General features: G+C 39.6%; 1 protein-coding gene across 7 annotated transcripts in view; it reads left to right on the top strand.

Moving 5' to 3' along the window:
* Positions 1–21,009, top strand: part of LOC132823438 (rap guanine nucleotide exchange factor 6-like) — a 397,644-nt gene that overhangs the window by 103,968 nt on the left and 272,667 nt on the right. The gene's annotated exons all lie outside the window — the stretch shown is intronic.

Genomic DNA, 21,009 nt, shown 5'->3' with positions numbered 1-21,009 from the left:
TTCCCTTCTCCAGTGCTTTGATATTTAATTGAACAATATAGGCCTGTCAAGCTAATTCTACAATTGAATTAGATAAATGACTGACCCAATGTTATGACACTGGATAAACTCTCCTGCTTAATTTAAAACCAGGAACACAGAAAAGATTTATCCTGTCCAGTAATCTGTGAAATTTCGAGTGGCCAAGAACTATGTAAAGTAAAAACTAACAAATTTATTTCTTAAAGTATAACAGAGAATAAATAACTAACAACAATTTGCAATTTCTTTCTTGAACCTATCTTTTACCTTCCTCTTCTACAATACTAGTCTGATAAAATTCACAATTAAGATTTCCAAAACAGCACTTGTTATATCAATGTCAGGCAGCTGTAGATTCTTGTCGTCTTTTCTCCTTGTTAGGAATTTCTGTGTCACAGGTTACTGATCAAAAGGTATTTTTAAGAGAGAGATGTTTTTCAAGCAATCTGTTACATGCTAGGACTTGGCAGTTCTCCTTTCAGCTGGTAAATTTTCTCCCAGTCTTATACCCCAGAGCATCGGATTGTGTCATTGTGAATATACTCAATTCAAACTTATTGAAAATTGGTATTTTTTTCAGGGTATAATTTAAACTGGCCAAATTTGAATTTGTTTTGTCTCCAGGCAGCGAACTAGTCGAGTTTTTTGACCCAGTGTTATATTGTTGCCTTATTGAGAGCACTTGGTGCTGTGTCAGGTAGTTCTGTTGCTTTTAACTCTCTCTTAAAGGTCTACCCTACATCTTCAGAACACGTAGACCTTAACTCTGATGACCCAATGTTGATGCATGCTCTTCCTAGCCCTCACTTTCCTCGAAGTGGTTTGCAACTCTCAAAATTTTGAAAATGTATCCTGACGTCATGTCCTGGAATTCATCATTTACCATCATCATCAAATTTTTGAGAACATTTACTTGAATGCAAGAGTTGTTTAAAGGTGCGGGAATTTTGCAATAGTATCTCACTTCCACACGAAGAAAAGCCTCTCTGCCTCTACGAGATATAAGGCAGAATTGTGGTTGAGTATTCTCTATTTACAGGATGAGTTAACCTCAAATTAAACTCATGAAAGGCACATCTATGAAAAAAAATAAACACTTGATTGGAACCCCACCTACCACCACAAACATTCATTCTGTCCTTGACCACTACTGTAGCTGCAGTGTGCGTCATTTCCACACTGCATTGTACAACTGACCAAATTTTCTTGAATAATGTTCCTGAAACTGCAATCTCTACCACTGAGCATACCAATATTAACCAGTGCTAAACCTGCAAGCTCCACTGTGAGTCTCACACCTTCTTGAGTTGGAAATATATTATCATTCCTTTAATTGTCACATTTATCCAAATCTCTGAACAGAAATTTAAGACCATAACACATAGGAGTGGAAGTAAGGCCATTTGGCCCATCGAATCCACTCCGCCATTCAATCATGGCTGATGGGCATTTCAACTCCACTTACCAGCATTCTCCCCGTAGCCCTTAATTCCTTGTGACATCAAGAATTTATCAATCTCTGCCCTAAAGACATTTAGCGTCCCGGCCTCCACAGCACTCTGCGGCAATGAATTCCACTTGCCCACCGCTCTCTGGCTGAAGAAATGTCTCCGCATTTTTGTTCTGAATTTACCCCCTCTAGTTCTAAGGCTGTGTCCACGGGTCCTAGTCTCCTCGCCTAATGGAAACAATTTCCTAGCGTCCACCCTTTCCAAGCCATGTATTATCTTTGTACGTCTCTATTAAGTCTCCCCTTAATCTTCTAAACTACAATGAATACAATCCCAGGATCCTCAGCTGTTCCTCGTATGTTAGACCTACCATTCCAGGGATCATCCGTGTGAATCTCCGCTGGACACGCTCCAGTGCCAGTATGTCCTTCCTGAGGTGTGGGGACCAAAACTGGACACAGTACTCCAAATGGGGCCTAACCAGAGCTTTATAAAGTCTCAGTAGCACAACGGTACTTTTATATTCCAACCCTCTTGAGATAAGAGACAACATTGCATTCGCTTTCTTAATCACAGACTCAACCTGCATGTTTACCTTTAGAGAATCCTCGAATAGCACTCCCAGATCCCTTTGTACCTTGGCTTTACGAATTTTCTCACCATTTAGAAAGTAGTCTATACTTTTATTCTTTTTGCCAAAGTGCAAGACCTCGCATTTGCTCACGTTGAATTCCATCAGCCATTTCCTGGACCACTCTCCCAAACTGTCTAGATCCTTCTGCAGCCTCCCCACTTCCTGAGTACTACCTGCCTGTCCACCTAACTTCGTATTATTGGCAAACATTGCTAGAATGCCCCCAGTTCCTTCATCCAGATCATTAATATATAATGTGAACAGCTGCGGCCCCAACACTGAACCCTGCGGGACACCGCTTGTCACCGGCTGCCATTCCGAAAAAGAGCCTTTTATCCCAACTCTCTGCCTTCTGTCAGACAGCCAATCCTCAATCCATCCAGTAGCTCACCTGGAACACCATGGGCCCTCACCTTGCTCAGCAGCCTCCCGTGTGGCACCTTATCAAAGGCCTTTTGGAAGTCTAGATAGACTACATCCACTAGATTTCCCTGGTCTAACCTACAGGTTTGTCAGACACGACCTCCCCTGACTAAATCCATGTTGACTTGTTCTAATCAGACTCTGCTCTTCCAAGAATTTAGAAACCTCATCCTTAGTGATGGATTCTAGATTTTTACCAACAACCGAGGTTAGGCTCATTGGCCTATAATTTTCCATCTTTTGTCTTGAACCTTTCTTGAACAAGGGGGTTACAACAGCGATCTTCCAGTCATCCAGGACTTTCCCTGAGTCCAGTGACTTTTGAAAGATCTCAACCAATGTCTCCGCTATTTCCTCAGCCACCTCTCTCAGAACTCTAGGATGTATCCCATCTGGTCCAGGAGATTTATCAATTCTGAGAACTTTTAGCTTTTCTAGCACTTTCTCTTTTCTAATGGCAACCATACTCAACTCAGCCCCCGACTCCCTTTAATTGTTGGGATATTACTCATGTCTTCCACTGTAAAGAATGACGCAAAGTACTTGTTAAGTTCTCCTGCTATTGCCTTATCTCCCATCACTAGGCTTCCAGCATCAGTTTGAAGTGCCCAATGTCTACTTTTGCCTGTCATTTTTTTCTTATGTATTGAAAGAAACTTTTACTATCATTTCTAATATTACTGGCTAGCCTACTTTCATATTTGATCCTCTCCTTCCTTATTTCTCTCTTTGTTATTCTCTGTTTGTTTTTGTAGCCTTCCCAATCTTCTGATTTCCCACTGCTCTTGGCCACTTTATACGATCTCTCTTTTTCTTTAATACATTTCCTGACTTCCTTTGTCAGCCATGGCTGTCTAATCCCTCCCCGGATCATCTTTCATTTCTTGGGGATGAACCTCTGTCCAGTGTCCTCAATTATACCCACAAACTCCTGCCATTTTTGATCTACTGTCTTCCCTGCTAGGCTCTGCTTCCAGTCTATTTTTGTCAGTTCCTCTCATGCCCTCATAATTACCTTTTATTTAACTGTAACACCATTACATCTGATTTTGCCTTCTCTCTTTCAAACTGCAGACTGAACTCTACCATATTATGATCGCTGCTTCCTAAGTGTTCCCTTACTTTAAGATCTTTTATAAAGTCTGGTTCATTACATAGCACTAGGTCCACAATAGCCTGTTCCCTTGTGGGCTCCATGACAAGCTGTTCCAAAACGCCATCCTGTAAGCATTCCATGAATTCCCTTCCTTTGGATCCACTGGGAACATTATTTACCCAGTCCACCTGCATATTGAAGTCTCCCATGATCACAGTGATCTTGCCTTTCTGCCATGCCTTCTCTATTTCCCGGTACATGTTGCGGCCCTGGTCTGACCACTGTTAGGAGGTCTGTACATAACTCCCATTATGGTTTTTTGCCTTTGTGGTTCCTCAATCCCACCCACACAGACTCTACATCATCTGACGCTATGTCATTCAGTGCCATAGATTTGATTTTGTTCTTAACTAACAAGGTAACCCCACCTCCTCTGCCCACCTCCCTGTCTTTTCGATAAGTTGAAAATCCTTGGATGTTTAACTGCCAGTCCTGACCCCCCTGTAACCACATCTCTGTGATGCCTACCACATCATAATCATTCACGGTGATCTGTGCCATTAGTTCATCTGCTTTGTTACGAATGCAACGAGCATTCAGGTAAAGTGCCTTAATGCTAACTTTATCATTAGAGATATTGGAAATCATAAGCTCTCCTAAGTTATCCTTCCTTTTTTCTGCATCCCAGTCTGCCTCGAGTTTAAATCCGCCTGCACATATGCTATCCTGTTGCTTATCTTTCCGTTTAACTCCATACTCCCTGTCGCTTTCACTTTCTCTCCCCCCCCCCCCCGCCAAACTCAGGAGTTTAAAGTCCTACTGACCACCCTATTTATCCTCATCGCTAGAACATTGGTACCTGATCGGTTCAGGTGGAGACCGTCCCAATGGTACAGATCCCCCGGTTCCAAAACTGATGCTAATGCCCCATGAAGTGGAATCCCTCTTTCCCACACCAATCCCTTAGCCACGTGTTTACTTCCCTAATTTTCTTATCCCTATGTCAATTGGCACATGGCTCGGGCAGTAATCCGGAGATTATGACCCTTGAGGACCTGTACTTCAATTTCCTTCCTAGTGCTTGATAATCCCCAAACACGTCCTCCACCCTAGCTTTGCCTATGTTGTTAGTACCAACGTGGACCACAACAACTGGATCCTCCCCCTCCCGCTCAAATATCCTTTCAAGCCGGTCGGAGATGTCCCGCACCTGGCACCGGGCAGGCAACACACCATGCGAGACTCCCGATCCGGCTTGCAAAGGATACTATCTGTTCCCCTAATTATAGAATCCCCAATGACAACTACTTGTTTTTTTGCTCCCCCCCCCATCTTGAATGGCCTTCTGCACCATGGTGCCGTGGTCAGTTGGCTCATCCTGTCCAGAGCCCTTTTCCTCATCCGTACAGGGAGCAAGAATCTCATACCTGTTAGCCCCCTTCCTGATTTATATACTCACTGCTTTCCTTCCTGGCTGCCCCTCTGGTCGTCGTCACTTTCCCCTATTTCTCCCGCTCTTTCTGTGAAGAGAGAGAGAGGAAAAAAAACACTGCTGCCCGCTACCGGTAAGTAATTTTAAAACAAACTGTCTTACCTTAGCTGTAGTCTTCCGGGTTCGTTTAAACTCAGCCGCTGCTCGCACTCAAAATTTGTAGTGCCCTTTCGGATATTTCGGTTCATTCTCAGGGTTAAGTTGTGCTTTGTGCAGCTAGCAAATTATTTTCTCTTACAATTGAAGCATCTGGTTCATAATTCATAATTTTAGCCTTGATGATTCTGATAATGCAAACAGAATATCATTCAATTCTTGGCATTGAGTAAACGCAGGGGTTACTCACTCATGTTGAGTGCAAAATGAAACTGAAAGAAGGAAGCATTTAAGAAACCAAACTGTATGGGTCAGCCAAAAGAGTGTTTTACAATGTAAGGCAATTTCTTTGCAAAATTCAGTGATATTAAAATCCATGATTGTGCAGTGATGTAGCCGAATGGTGGCACTGTGGTTAGACTCCTGGCTGCAATCATTTGGAACTCGTTCCTCTTAGCTCAAGGTTTAGATAATATTATAACATTGTTGGCAGACTTGAGCTTTGCTGTTACAGTTGGAGGTCATCTGAACCATATTTTTGAAGTAAGTAGAAGGAGAAGCAGAAATAATCAAAACAGCATTGCACAATACCTTTTACAGTTTAGAATGCTGTCTGCAATATGGATTTTAAAAGAAATGTCGATATAGCTTTGGAGGAAAGGACAACAAAAATGAATATGTACCATTATCATTTAATCTTATTTAACATGCTCCTCAGCATGTCACTTACCTCTGGATATATTTTCTTCCAACAGAATGAAAAGTTTACAGTGACAAAAAATCTCTGAGGCCCTTGGATTTAAGAAAATGTCCCAATGCTGTAAAATATCTGCAATAAGTTGAATATTGTTTCAAAATAACAATGTTGTTATGGAGCATTGATGTTTTCATTATCGTGGCTTTCATTCTTGCTCATTGTCACAAGCATCACTGTATTACTTGGAGACAATTCAAGGACAGTAATGATACTAAATGTTCCTAGTGTGGAGTTAGACTCATTTGCAGTTTTTGGAAATCATGGGTCTGAAGCTTTTGAGTTTTCATCCATTAAAGTTAAACAAATACATAAAAATTTACGGATCATATAGAATCAGCTACTCACTGCAGGATTCTCAAGATAGGGAAGTGGTCAATTTTCTTAAAAGAAAAGGGAAATGGTTGAAAGTCACAACACAGTCACTCATGGGGGAGGGTAATCATAATAAATAGCCTGATCATCTTTGGTGTATAATCTTATGGGCAAGTGATTAAGGAATGGCTGAGAAAGGACAGTTTTCTGATGTTGGAACAATGAAGATGTATTATTTGAAAATGTTCTCTTCTTCTCCATGAAAGTTTGTGATTTTTCTTTTTTATAAGAGAAAACACATGAATAAAAAAGATTGTGATTGACCTGTCCCAAAATAGAAATAGTGTTTAAAGTACTTGTGTGCCAATTTAATAATTTGTATGAATTGAACAGCCCAGAAACTGGTTCAGTTCTTTCTCAGAGGTGCCAGAAATCTATTCCTAATATTGTGATCTCTGTGGGAAAGAGGAACTGCCTAACATGTAGTCTAATTTTGGTCATCAATAAACTGTAAGCAATCTTCATCTGTCCTTGTATTATCCAGTGGAAATAATTTGTCTAAGTGAACACAATCTAGTCTATAAATTTCAGTCACTATGTCCTGTATCTAAACTTCCTTGAAGTACACAGGCACAGCTCCTTCAGTCAGGGTAGCTAAGAATTTTAAATCAGGTATAAATTGTGTTCGTCTTCATTTTCAAAGTCACAGGGTTCCCCTCTGTGAAGGGACCAAAACTAGCAGCAAACATTAAAGGAGGCCAGACCCGAACCCTGTTCAAGGAGAAGCTGCTGTATTTTAGTGATTTGTCATCTGAAAACAATCTAGTGCTTTGCTGACTTTAGCTGTAGCCAATGCAGCATTGATCAGGATCTTTTGGGGAAGATAAGTATGCAGCATGCTACACAGATATGTTTATTTCACATCGCATTTAATTCTGTTTCGTATAGATTAAGGAACTTGCTGTCTGCAAGTCTAGCATTAGATCAACTGTTTCTGTGTATTATTCCATTCTTTTCTTTTATGCATTATTTGTCAAATTTGGATTTGTTACTTTCTCCTCTCCGTTTCATTTCCTCTTTCAAACCCAGGAATGCTTAGGTTGGTTGTACTATCTATGCATGATTCTTATTTTGGAATAAACCTGGCCATATTCACCCTCCAACCTCTTCTGTCATTCAATAAGATCATGACTGATCTGTGAAATAATACTAGTTAACTGTACCAGATGTGTTCTTTATATTGACTAAGCTATTGTCTGAAATCCGAAACAGGCTGAATAGAGCCTGTGTGCTATCTTCACCTTTGCCACTTATCCCTTAATACCTTGTAGTTGCCAAGTATCAATTTGTCTCAAATTTGAAATGAACAATTAATCCAACATTAATTACTATTTTCATGTTTAAATATTTCCTAATCTCGCTTTTGAAACATGTGGCTGTAAGTTTTAGGCAGTGACCCCTAGACTTGTACATCTGACCAGAAATGATTTTTATCCGCACTAAGTTCTTCCAGATATCTTGAAAACTTTGATCAAATCACTCTTCCTAAATTCCAGCACACATGACTCTGGTTTGTGTAAACTGTTTTCATAGTTTAAACCTTGGAGTCTGTCTTTTATTCTGGTAAGTCAACACCATACTCCCTGGAGAGCTCTTTCCTATCTCATAACCCTAGAACTGCTCATAGTACTCCGAGTATTGTCTAATCAATGCTTTGTATAACTGAAATGTGATTTATTATTCTAGACTTAAAACAAAATGTTATTGCATTCATTTTTTAATTATTGGCTTCACTTGTTCATGATGTTTTAATGACTGATATTCGGCCAACAGAGTCTGGACAGAACAGGGATTAGTCGAGATTTCTCTGGTTTGCACAGCAATTACCAGGCCATACAGAAATTACCAACTGGATTTCAATAATAAATTATTGACTGAGAAGTATAGCTGTTCCACGGAAGCTTGTGTGTAAAAAGGTGTTCTATCTACTTCTCTATATTGGGCTACAGAAGGAAATTACAGTATCACAATGACTTGAAATGTTCTCTGTGAAACTGTCCTGCCACAGCAATGCGTGAGTGGGAAGCTATGCCTTTTGAAATAATGGAGTGTTTAGAGGAAATGTCATTTCTTTCAAGATGTCCTTTTAAATATTAGAAGTAATACTAGTTAGCTGTACCAGATGTGTCCCTGATATTAACTAAGCTATTGTCTGAAATCCGAAACAGGCTGAATAGAGAGACTGTGTGCTATCCCAAAACGACAGTGAAATTATTGAAGACATGAGCATCTTTCCAATAGTTTCAGATAGCTGGTCACCCATTTATATTTGAGAAAAAACAGGAGGTTACTAATCCTCCTCCTTTGGACTGGATAGTGTTACATGTGATGGAGTGGGGAAAGAAGAAGCATTCTGAAATTCAGTGAAGCAAAAAACATGATCTAAACAGAAATTGCTGAAAAACTCGGTAGGCCTGGCAGCATCTTTGGGAAGAAAGAAGAGTTAACATTTCTAGTCTGGTGACTGTTCATCTCCATCCTGTTATGTTTGGGATCCATTTTCGTTCTCTTGACTCTTATAAATACCCAGAAATGTTTTCTGTGTTATGTCTGTATAATTTATTAGGTGAAAGGATGGTGACCACGTGGTATGTCAGTTTCCTGTTTTTTTTTAAAAATGGCATTATGTAAGAATGAAAGATTTTAAGTAAGAGGATAATAAAGTTTCATGGTGGAACTTTAGTGGAGGAAGTAAAACAAAGGAAATTGGCATTTTAAATTTAAAAATAAATTTATTTGCAAAGGAGGTTTTGGGCTATTAGTTCTAGAATTTGTTCTGATGAATAATCACCAGACTCAAAACTTGAACTCTGCTTTCTTCCCACAGAAACTGCTAGATCTGCTGAGTTTCTCCAGCAGTTTCTGTTTTTGTTTCAAATCTCAAGCAAAAGAGGATGTTTGGTATGAGAAACTTGAATTAAAAGTCTTCCATGTGTGATCTTTCTATTTCAAATTCCATTTTCTTTCTGCAAGTTTACACATTTTAAAATGGATTTTTGAGAAAATGAAAACTTGTCTGCTTCTTACTATAAACTAATCTATTGTCACGTTAGCATTAAATGGAAGTCTCCGAAAAGCAGGATGCAAAATATCCATTTTACTTCTGCAATGTCGCTCCTGATGACTTTTTGTTTTATCTGTTTGAATTTTTTTTTTTAAGTATTTTGTTTCGTGTTCCTTTGGTAAACATCTAACTTTCTCTTGTAAGAGAGCTAAAAGCCATTTTCCAAATCTCCAGCAGTACAAAGTTCAAACCAGTCACATAGTGGAACAAAAATAACGGCTGCTTGTGCATTTCTCGCAACTTCACCACAACATTGGCTTTTGTGTCTTCAGCTGCCTTGATGCTATACACTGAAATTTCTTCACAAAAGTGTTCTGCTTAATTTCCTTCTCCTTTCGAAAATCCTTCATTGTCACACGTACTCAAGTATGGAAGTATAGGATTACAGCGAAAAGTTTACAATGTCACCCCACATGGTGGCATCTTAAGTAACTAGATACAGATCTTAGTTACAAAATAGAGAAATTAAGGGAAAGAGAAAGGAAAAAAGTTACATTACGAACAGTTGTACATAGTATAAGTTAGAAAAAATGAGAAATAATATTAAAAAGATAAGCAGTACAGCCTTTCTATAAAGGGCCTGCAGTCACATAAATGCAGGTGACTTTCACATGTGGTCTGACCAGGCTCGCAAGCCGCTAACCATCCGCACCAGTCGCCAGTTCAACAAATCTTCCTGCTCTGCTTAGGCCTCCAGCCCACTGGCTGTACCCACTCTGCTTGGGCCCCAAGTCGCTGGCCATCCTTGCATCGCTCAGACTTCCAGCCTGCTGGCTGCAACATACTTTGGCCATCCTTATTCTTATGTTTGGAGTCAGTTTTCTTTTTTGTGACTCCTGTGGAACAGCCAGGGATGGTTTCAGTGTTATATATCTGTGTATATCGAAGCAAAAAGATGGTGATCCCATGGTATGTTGGATTTCTGTAAGAGGACAGAAAATATTAAGTAAGGGGAGAATAAAATTTCGTGGTGGAACTTCAGTGAAGGTAGTGGAACAAAAATGATTGGCAATTTTTAAAAAAACATACTATTATTTGGAAAGTGGATATTAGACATTACTTCTAGAATAACTACAGTGAGGCTTGAAAGTATAATAAGTATAAAACTGAGAGGAACGTGAATTGGGTCAGGATCATGGTGGAGCAGACCAACAGGTTGGGATCCTTAAATTGTGGGAAGGGGTAAATAATCAAACAGTAACAAGGTAAGACTCCGAATCGACTCTCTGGTGAGTGTTGTAGATTTGTTTCACTTTCTCCAAAGTTTGGAAGTATGTTTACAGAGCTGGGAATTTAAGTATTTCATTTTTTACAAGGATATTATCAAGTAAAGCACCTCAGTTAACCTCCCTAGAAGAAAAATAAGTCACTGGTAAGTCTTTCTTTAAAATTGGAGAATGTTATAATCTGAGAAGAATAGCCACAAACCTCTCTACCTGGAGCACTTATCTTGTTCCATGTGGGAACTCCAGGACACTACTTGGAGTGTATACACAGCAAATTTGAACAGGTGCAGCTCTTTGAGCTCGAGTTTTTAGAGCTGAGAAGTAACTGGTATCTCATAAAGATTAGATTGGCTATTAAAAAGAACAACAAGCAATCCAGGGAAAGGATAATTAATTGGAGAACAATCAACTTAATTGTGGTAAGAATGGATCTGACCGATAAATCTCAATCATTGATCAGACAAAACTGTAACTGAACATTTTGTTTTTGTGTTTAAAGAAGAATGCCAGAGTATATTCACGATATAGTTGCGTGAAGGAGAAAGGCAGGGTCAACAAATGCTGAGGTCCATGGCATATGATAAAGATACAGATTGGTATGAAGCAGAACAAGTGTGCTTATGAGAAATCTCAGGCAGAACATGCAACCAAGAATCAGGCTAAATGTTGGTTCAGAGGGGAATTAAAAAAGCAAATAAGAGAAGTTAAGAGACAATATGAAAAGATACTTGCAGCTAATAATGAGATTCCTGAAGCCTTACATGGGCATATAAATAGTAAAATGGTGAAGAGAGGAGTGGAGCTGATTAGAGACCTAAAGCAGGATGTATGAATAGAAGCAGGGATGATGCCTGACGTATAAATGAGTACTTTGTATCTGTCTTGTCCTGGGCAGCATCTTATTCATTGTAATGGTGGCAAAGTATTTAAGTTTGAAAAAAGACTTGGGTGACTATCTGTGTGGAATTTGCATGTTCTACCCGTGTCTGCGTGGGTTTCCTCCGGACGCTATGATTTCCTGTCATAGTCCAACGATGTGCAGGTTAGGTGGATTGGCCAGTTTCAGTTGTCCTGTATTGTCCAGGGATGTACAGACTAGTGAATTAAACGTGGTAAATGCAGGGTTATGAGGTAGGCTGTGGGAGTTGTTCTGGGTGGGATGTTCTTCGGAGGGTCACTGCAGACTTGATGGGCCAGATGGCCTCCATTTCCATTGCAGGGATTCTGTGATTGATTGAAGTGACTAAAAATGGGGTATTGACTGGGGCTGTCTGTACTTAAAAGTTGATGAAGAGCCAGGAGTGGCTAAGGATTAAATCAGAAATTGCTGGTAAAACCCAGGTGGTATGGTGGCTCAGTGATTAGCACTGCTGCCTCGCAGCATCATGGGCCAAGGTTCAATTCCTCAGGCAACTGTGCAAACTCCACACAGATATTCTCTCTGTCAGTGTCGGTTTCTTCTGGGTGCAGGTGCTTCAGTTTCATCCCACAGCCCAAAGATGTTCAGGTTAGGTGGATTGGCCATGCGAAAGTGTCCATTGTGTCCAGTGGTATGCTGGCTGAGTGGATTAACCATTGGAATTGCAGAGATAGGATAAGGGAGTGGGTTGGTTGGAATGCTTTTTGGAGGACCTGTTTCCACACTGTGGGGATTCTATGATTTATCTTTTAAGATATTTATTGGACCTGAAACCTCCTGAGAATTAAATGTTTTATTGGTGATCCCCTTTCTCTGTCATCAAATCTTCAACCAAATCTCTCATCTCCTATCCCTTCTGAATGCATTATATTCATTAGATCCACCTATATTTCCCGTGATTCTGCTGTTAATAAGCTACAGTCAGCTCTGTTATAAAGCATCTTTCGTTAACGCGAATTGGTTGTAAAGTGATTGGTGAATTGACAACACTGTTTCTAGAATATGAACTTGTAAAACATGTGTTGGCTATAATGCAATTAGATCTCCAATACTGTTGTTTGTATTGCACGATTTTTGTGCAGTGCGGGGTAGCACAGGAACTGAACTATCACATGATAGAAGAAATTACTGTACTTGCCTTTCAACTTCCATGTCATTATTTGTGGAGTTATCCAAGGATTCATCTACCTCAGTGATTATCATCCATAGATGTGGGATTAGGTTGTACAAGTATGCTGTCAATACTCAGCTCGTTTCTGCAACATTTTGACCTCAACCTTACCTCCAATTGCATTGAAAAATTTCCTTAGGATTGCAATCCAATTTATTTATTCTTAACTTTTTTCTGTCTGGTTAAGGTTTAATAAAATTCAAAATAAACAGCCAGAGAGTTTTGTTTTTAAGGAAATATATGAATATTTTAGTCATAATTGCATTGAGACATAGATACTTGGCACTATGATAAAAGGGATAAATAGAGGTTTTGTCTCTTCATGGTTTTGAATTGGTTGACTCTGTTTTGTTATACAGGCAGGTGGCTTGAGTGAAAGTTAGTTGCTCATTAAAATAAGGGAATTTGTTTAAAGTTCTGTGTGCCTCTTCAGTTGCTGAAGAGAAGTATAGGCTAGACTGAGCAAGGACCATGGATTTACTTTTGTACAGAAGATTTGCTAACAGAAGATTTTACAGCAGTTCAGTTGATTTAATGTCACTTTTGCCGATGTATGCTTTTACAGTGCATCCAAATTTTGTTTTAACTGGTTTAAAATTCTTAAGTGGCCATGGTGAGATTTGTTCTGGACAATCCTTCTTGATTATTAATGCAGTGGGTGATTTGTTTAGGAAGGAGAGAACCATCTTTGTAGAAATATCTTGTTCTGTACAACATGATTAGTGTTATTTATAATGTTCGCATGGTACGATAATACAGTTTGTCTTACTCAGGAATGTGACATTGGAAGAATCAATTGTAGAAATTATCAACAGTACTGCAATCATATCAGAATTTTCTCTGAATTGTTTGCCTACTGCATTGCTAAACAAATTTACCAAATCATTCAGAAGTGAGACTAGTTGGCTCCAGCTAGTACTTGTTGATTTGACAACTCCTAAGTGTGTTATGACTTGAAAGGTGATTTATTTTGGAAAATGTCTTTTAACATTTATTGGTAATACAGCAATTTCAGATCAGCAAAACTATTTCCACAGGCTGGAATGTCATACTTGAGCAATTATTTTGGTGGTATTTTTTTTAATTTTATGCACACATGGATTAGTAACATGAAGAATGAACATTAAAAGCTATGTACTAATTTAATTTTTATTTGGTTAACAACATTTGGGAATAATTTGACACACAAAATGACTAAATGTTTGCAATAATTAAATTAATATTAAAATCTGCTCACACCTGTTGAAAGGTTTTGCCGAGAGACATTGTGCATTATTTTCCTCCATTACTAAATAATCAAGTTTTGATATCTGAATTCAAAATTGTAGCAGTACTGTAGTGAATACAAAAGTATGCCTATTAGAAATCTTACCATTTAAATACACAGATTTAATTTTCAAAGTTAAAAGGAACAATTAAATATATGTCAGTGTTTAGTACTGCTGCCTCACAGCGCCAAGGCCCCAGGTTTGATTCCAACTGGCGAATGTCTGTGTGGAGTTTACACATTCTCCCTGTCTGTGTGGATTTCCTCCAGGTGCTCCAGTTTCCTCCCACAATCCAAAGATATGCAGGTCAGGTGAATTGGCCATGCTAAATTGCCCGTTAGGTGCATTGGTCAGGGGTAAACATAGGACAGGGGAATGGGCCTGGGTGGTTATTCTTCGGAGGGTTGGTATGGACTTGTTGAGCCGAAGGGCCTGTTTCCATACAGTAGGTAATCTAATTCTAAAAACTTGTCTTTCAACTGTACTCTCGTCTGGATGTGTTTCTGCTCAAAACTGTTTTTAAGCAACTGGACTAGCTCAGAGGTCATTGATTGGCCTGTGGTGCCTCAAATTTTAATTTACATCTATTTATTTAACTGCTCTTGCCTACTGTGTCTATGATCTGCTGAGATTGGACCTTTGTTATTTGTGTTAATTGCCATTATCATTTGTTGAAGCAGGAAAGGGTAAGACATCTGTTGTGACTGAGCAAATGTCCAACTATTTTGGAGTTTTTTTAAGTTTTAATATTTTGGCTGAAAAATTACGCTTAACTTTTTGCTATGACCTAGGCATGAATGGAAGAGAAAGGTGGGAGTTGAGAGAGTCTGGCAACCTGCTCTGGAACATTTAAATTATAGTTACAGCATATTTGTCTTTTATACTATATTGATAACCTGCAACTCCTTGAAAAAAGTTGGAAGCTTAAACTGATATGCAGACAGAGTTGTTAATTTCAGAGAAATTTAACTTTTTTTTAAGACAGTTGAGGCTGTGAAGTCATTTTCAGTAGGAAATGCACATGCCTTGCTCCTGGTGAGCAGACAGCCAATTTCAATGCTGCTTTTCACATTTTCGAGAATGGAAGGGAAAAACCTATTTAAAAAGAAACTTGAGTTTGCTAAAAGAAATGTTGAAGACAAACCATGTTTTTGGTTACTTCATGTAAAACAATTTACATCGATTTTGAAGTGGAGCTTTGCTTTCAATAATACATGAATTTTTTGAAAGTTTTTTTTATCAAACTCATGAGAATGAAAAGGATTGGATGGAGTAGCAGTTTAACAGAAGTATCTCTGAACTGACACTTTCAGTACACCACAGCCTCGGCACTGAGTTGCTAATGTGCTTAGTCTATACTACACTACAGGAACTTGTTTTTAAGGAGATGGTAATTGCAAACTAAGGTTGACGTCAACTAGAAATACAGCTTAAGTTATGCAGATACTGGTATGTTTTGTGTTTTCTTTTAGACTGTTAAGAATTGACTTGTTTGTAGATTATATTTGTGATTTCTTCAGTAAACAAAAGCTTGTTGTAATTGCTGGTGGTGGCATTCAAAGAAGGTTTTCTGAATTTGCTAAAAACACAAATAAATAGTAGGTACATTGTTTAAATGGACTTATTGGTAGATTAAGAATTCTTTTGAATTATTAACTGCACTGTAGTGAGATTGTGTAAATCATTGTGTAGCGATTTTAATAAGTGGTTTGATTTCTTCATTATTGTAATATTTCTTCCTGAAGCAGGAAGTTGTGTGTAGTATAGAAATTTCACTAAAAGAAATAATGCTGTTATTTAAAATTTGTTTGTGGATTCATGATTCATTAAAGTTCAAATATCGCACAGAGCAGCTTTCAGTAAATCAGTCTCTTTATCATGCTTGATGTTCAATTTTATCCACAGCTTTCTTTCACTAACTTTATTTAACTAATGAACTCGTGAGAGAATTGAGGTGAAGCTAGTCTCTGCCAGCAACTTGAAATGGGTTTGTAGCAAATCCAGTTATTATTTTCATTGATTTTTTTTGGGAGATACCATCAAGAATTTTAACTAAGTGAGAGTGAGATAGTAAGAAATTGATCCATGAGTTAATTGGAATTTTACTAGGAAGAGTGGGCAATGAAAGATTCACTTTGGATTTTCTTTGAGCCCATTTGATACTGGGATGGATCAAGTTCACCTAAATATCTTTAACTTCATACCTGAACTGTTTTGAAATATATATTCATGAAGAAAAGGAACTAATATCATTTCAAAAGGACATGTTGATCATGATTTTGAACATTGCAATAAAACTAAGTAATGGCATTTTTAATAACCAATAAGGGCCTAGACTTGGCTCAGAACTGCTGCCATAATTTGCATATTAGCATGATTAGCATGTTATGCTGTGGTGATTGTGTGGGGTGCTCAGAGGAAATAATAAAAGGATAAACTTGTGATTGCTGGTGTTGGAATTTAAAGGTGGTTTTCTGATTTTGATAAACGTTCAGACAACGTAAGTGTTGTTTTAATGGACATATCAGTAGATCAGAACATTTAAAATTATTAACTGCAGTGTGGTCAGATTGTGTAAATCCTTGTTGCCCGTTGAAATAAGTGGATTAATTTTGCCTTAAAACCATACAAAATAGGAATAGGAATAAGAGTAAGCCATTCAGCCTCTCAAGCTTGCTCCACTATTCAATAGGATCATGGCTGATCTGACATTCCTCGTGTTCACTTTCCTGCCTTTTCGTTATAACCCTCAAATCTCCTACAGATTAAGCCTTAACTCTACATAAGGACCCTGTCTCCACAGATCTCTGTGGTAAGGAGTTCCAAAGACACTGAGAAGAAATTCCTCTTCATCTCAGATTAAAATGGTGTGCCTTAATTCTGAGACCATGTCCTCTGGTCTTGTATTCAAGCCGTTATCAACTTTGAGTCCCGAGACCTTATTCAATACCACTCCCTTATTAATTTTAAACTCTACCAGTTGACTGAATTTCTTCCTCTGTCACTGTGAGCCTGGGCAAAATATGCCTGGTAGGTAAAGGTAAATGCAGAGTATTCACTTCATAACTCAGCTGTGTCATGCCTCTCTGCATAAATCCCTTTATGGTCCCCAATCAGTCTGTTCTCCTTTTACCAACCTTCTTTTATTGCATTGCTAATAGAGAACTTGGGGATTTTCCTTTATTTTAGGTCTTTGCTCTCATATTTGCTTTTTCACCTTCTTTCTGAATCTTATGTTTTCAGGTTCATTTTCAGTTTTATTTAGGAATCATAAGCCTGTTTTTTTTTCTTTTTACTTGGTTTCTTTGTCATCCTGAAAGCTCTGAATTGGTTTGCCTTGCTTTTGAGGTAATACACCTTGACTCCTGAACCACCTCTTTGAAGGTGTTCAACTACTGTGCTTTTAGCTGTAGTTTGTCCAATCTATTTAGCCCAACTTTTGGAGATGCCAGTGTTGGACTGGGGTGTACAAAGTTTAAAAATCACACAACACCAGTTATAGTCCAACAGATTTAATTGGAAGCACACTAGCTTTCAGCGTGCTGCTCCTTCAGGTGGTTGCGGAGGACACAATTATAACACAATTTTGCTATAAATTCTGTGCCTCACAATTGTGTCCTCCACAACCACCTGATGAAGGAGGGTGCTCCGAAAGCTAGTGCGCTTCCAATTAAACCTGTTGGACTATAAGCTGGTGTTGTGATTTTTAACTTTATAGCCCAACTTTGTTCTTGTCCAACAGGTTTATTTGGAAGCACATACGCTCACACATACGCTCACACATACTCCCACACTCTCGTGCACAATCTCACAGTCTTATACCCCTTTACATTCACTCACTCGCGTGTGCTCGCTCTCTCTCTCTCTGTGTATCGCTCGCTCTCTCTCTCTCTCTCTCTCGCTGTCTCTCTCGCTGTCTCTCTCGCTGTCTCTCTCGCTGTCTCTCTCGCTGTCTCTCTCGCTGTCTCTCTCGCTGTCTCTCTTGCTGTCTCTCACAGGCACTCCATAAGGCAGCCCCCCACCCCCAACCCACATGCACACATACACAAGTTTGTGGGATGAATTTGTCCTTGCAGAATTAGATTTTACTTTGCTCAAAAGCTGCATGCATCCATGTAAGATTCTATAAATCCATTTTTTAGATTAGAATCAGCCTGACCATTGTGGCACAGACCGTCTCACACAGGGCGCTCACACCTTAAATGCATTATCTGGACTGACATGACACCAATTAATAAAGTTCATTTGAGAATGTAACTTTTAAATGTTCTGCAATTTACATATAAAAGAACTGAAACCAATATGTTCATTCTAAAAGATGAGAGACCTAACAAACAATTCAGGTCTTTTTCAATATATAATTTCAGTTACTGTTGTGGTTCTGTTCGCCAAGCTGGAAGTTTTTGCTGCAAACGTTTCGTTCCCTGGCTAGGGAACATCATCAGTGCTATTGGAGCCTCCTGTGAAGCGCTGCTTTGATGTTTCTTCCGGTATTTATAGTGGTTTGTTCTTGCCGCTTCCGGGTGTCAGTTTCAGCTGTAGTAGTTTGTATGTGGGGTCCAGGTCGATGTGTCTGTTGATGGATGTTCTTGCCGTTTCCGGGTGTCAGTTTCAGCTGTAGTGGTTTGTATATGGGGTCCAGGTCTATGTGTCTGTTAATGGAGTTTGTGGATGAATGCCATGCCTCTAGGAATTCCCTGGCTGTTCTCTGTCTGGCTTGTCCTATGATGGTAGTGTTTTCCCAGTCAAATTCATGTTCCTGGTTGTCTGAGTGTATGGCTACTAGGGATAGCTGGTCGTGTCGTTTTGTGGCTAGCTGATGTTCATGGATGCGGATTGTTAGCTGTCTTCCTGTTTGTCCTATATAGTGTTTTGTGCAGTCCTTGCATGGTATTTTGTAAACTACGTTAGTTTGGCTCGTGCTGGCTATTGGGTCCTTTGTTCTAGTGAGTTGTTGTCTGAGTGTGGAAGTTGGCTTGTGTGCTGTTATGAGTCCTAAGGGTCGCAGTAGTCTGGCTGTCAGTTCTGAGACGCTCCTGACGTATGGTAGTGTGGCTAGTCCTTTTGGTTGTGGCATGTCCTCGTTCCGTGGTCTATCTCTTAGGCATCTGGTGATAAAGTTGCGTGGGTATCCGTTTTTGGCGAATACCTTATATAGGTGTTCCTCTTCCTCTTTTCGCAGTTCTGGTGTACTGCAGTGTGTTGTGGCTCTTTTGAATAGTGTCCTGATGCAGCTTCGTTTGTGTGTGTTGGGGTGGTTACTTTCATAGTTTAGGACTTGGTCTGTGTGTGTTGGTTTCCTGTGTACCCTTGTGGTGAATTCTCCGTTGGGTGTTCTCTCTACTAACACGTCTAGGAATGGGAGTTGGCTATCCTTTTCCTCTTCTCTCGTGAATCGTATTCCTGTGAGTGTGGCGTTGATGATTCGGTGTGTTTTTTCTATTTCTGTGTTTTTGATGATTACAAAGGTGTCATCGACGTATCTGATCCAGAGTCTGGGTTGGATTTGTGATAGGGCTGTATGTTCTAACCTTTGCATAACTGCCTCTGCTATGAGTCCCGAGATTGGTGATCCCATGGGTGTTCCGATGATTTGTTCGTATATCTGATTGTTGAATGTAAAGTGTGTGGTGAGGCACAGGTCTAGTAGTTTAAGTATGCCGTCCTTGTTGATAGCCAGCACAAGCCAAACTAACGTAGTTTACAAAATACCATGCAAGGACTGCACAAAACACTATATAGGACAAACAGGAAGACAGCTAACAATCCGCATCCATGAACATCAGCTAGCCACAAAACGACACGACCAGCTATCCCTAGTAGCCATACACTCAGACAACCAGGAACATGAATTTGACTGGGAAAACACTACCATCATAGGACAAGCCAGACAGAGAACAGCCAGGGAATTCCTAGAGGCATGGCATTCATCCACAAACTCCATTAACAGACACATAGACCTGGACCCCATATACAAACCACTAGAGCTGAAACTGACACCCGGAAACGGCAAGAACATCCATCAACAGACACATCGACCTGGACCCCACATACAAACTACTACAGCTGAAACTGACACCCGGAAGCGGCAAGAACAAACCACTATAAATACCGGAAGAAACATCAAAGCAGCGCTTCACAGGAGGCTCCAATAGCACTGATGATGTTCCCTAGCCAGGGAACGAAACGTTTGCAGTAAAAACTTCCAGCTCGGCGAACAGAACCACAACAACGGACACCCGAGCTACATATCTTCAACCAGACTTTAATTTCAGTTACATCACACCGTAGACTTTTGTTATACATTCTGTGTCTTACAATCTTATACTCCACAACCACCTGATGAAGGAACAACGCTCCGAAAGCTAGTGCTTCCAAATAAACCTATTGATCTATAACCTGTTGTTGTGTGATTTTTAACTTTGTACACCCTAGTCCAATACCAGCATCTCCAAATCGTAACTCTGTTCTTGCCCAAATGATGTTAGCTCTCCGATTGTTAACTACTTGTATTCTGGACTGGCCAATGTAATTTTCCTCTGTTATCCTAAACCTTTTAATACAATAATTGCTGTCCCATAACTACCTCCCGATTGTCAAATGATTCAATTGGTCGACCTCATTACCAAGAACGAGATCTAGCAGTGTCTCCTTTCTTTTTGAATGGGCATATACAGAACAACTGCGATTATCTGAATGTTACAGGTGGGGAGTATTTTGTTTGGATAATTAATTGATTGTTTGGATAACTGATCACACTCTCTTTGGCCTCCATTGTAGGGTACCTACTCCCTTCAGCACATCACTGTCACATTCCCGCCATGACCTCTGTGCGTTTGCAGGCTGTCAGCGGCGGTTTAAGGACTCGTGTATTGCTGCCTGTCAGTTCTCGACTTCTATGCAGGAGGTGTCCGAAGAAACTGTCCAGAGGGTTAACTAGGGATCAGGCTGTTGGTCGAGGCGCCTGGCATTGGTCGGTGGCCTGCGGGCAAGCTGCGTTGCGAGGAAGAGCAGGAGGG

This window comes from Hemiscyllium ocellatum, chromosome 16, assembly GCF_020745735.1.
Source record: "Hemiscyllium ocellatum isolate sHemOce1 chromosome 16, sHemOce1.pat.X.cur, whole genome shotgun sequence".
Classification (NCBI taxonomy): domain Eukaryota; kingdom Metazoa; phylum Chordata; class Chondrichthyes; order Orectolobiformes; family Hemiscylliidae; genus Hemiscyllium; species Hemiscyllium ocellatum.
Note: the sequence above shows the minus strand (reverse complement) of the source record. Positions and strands in the feature narration are given on the sequence as shown.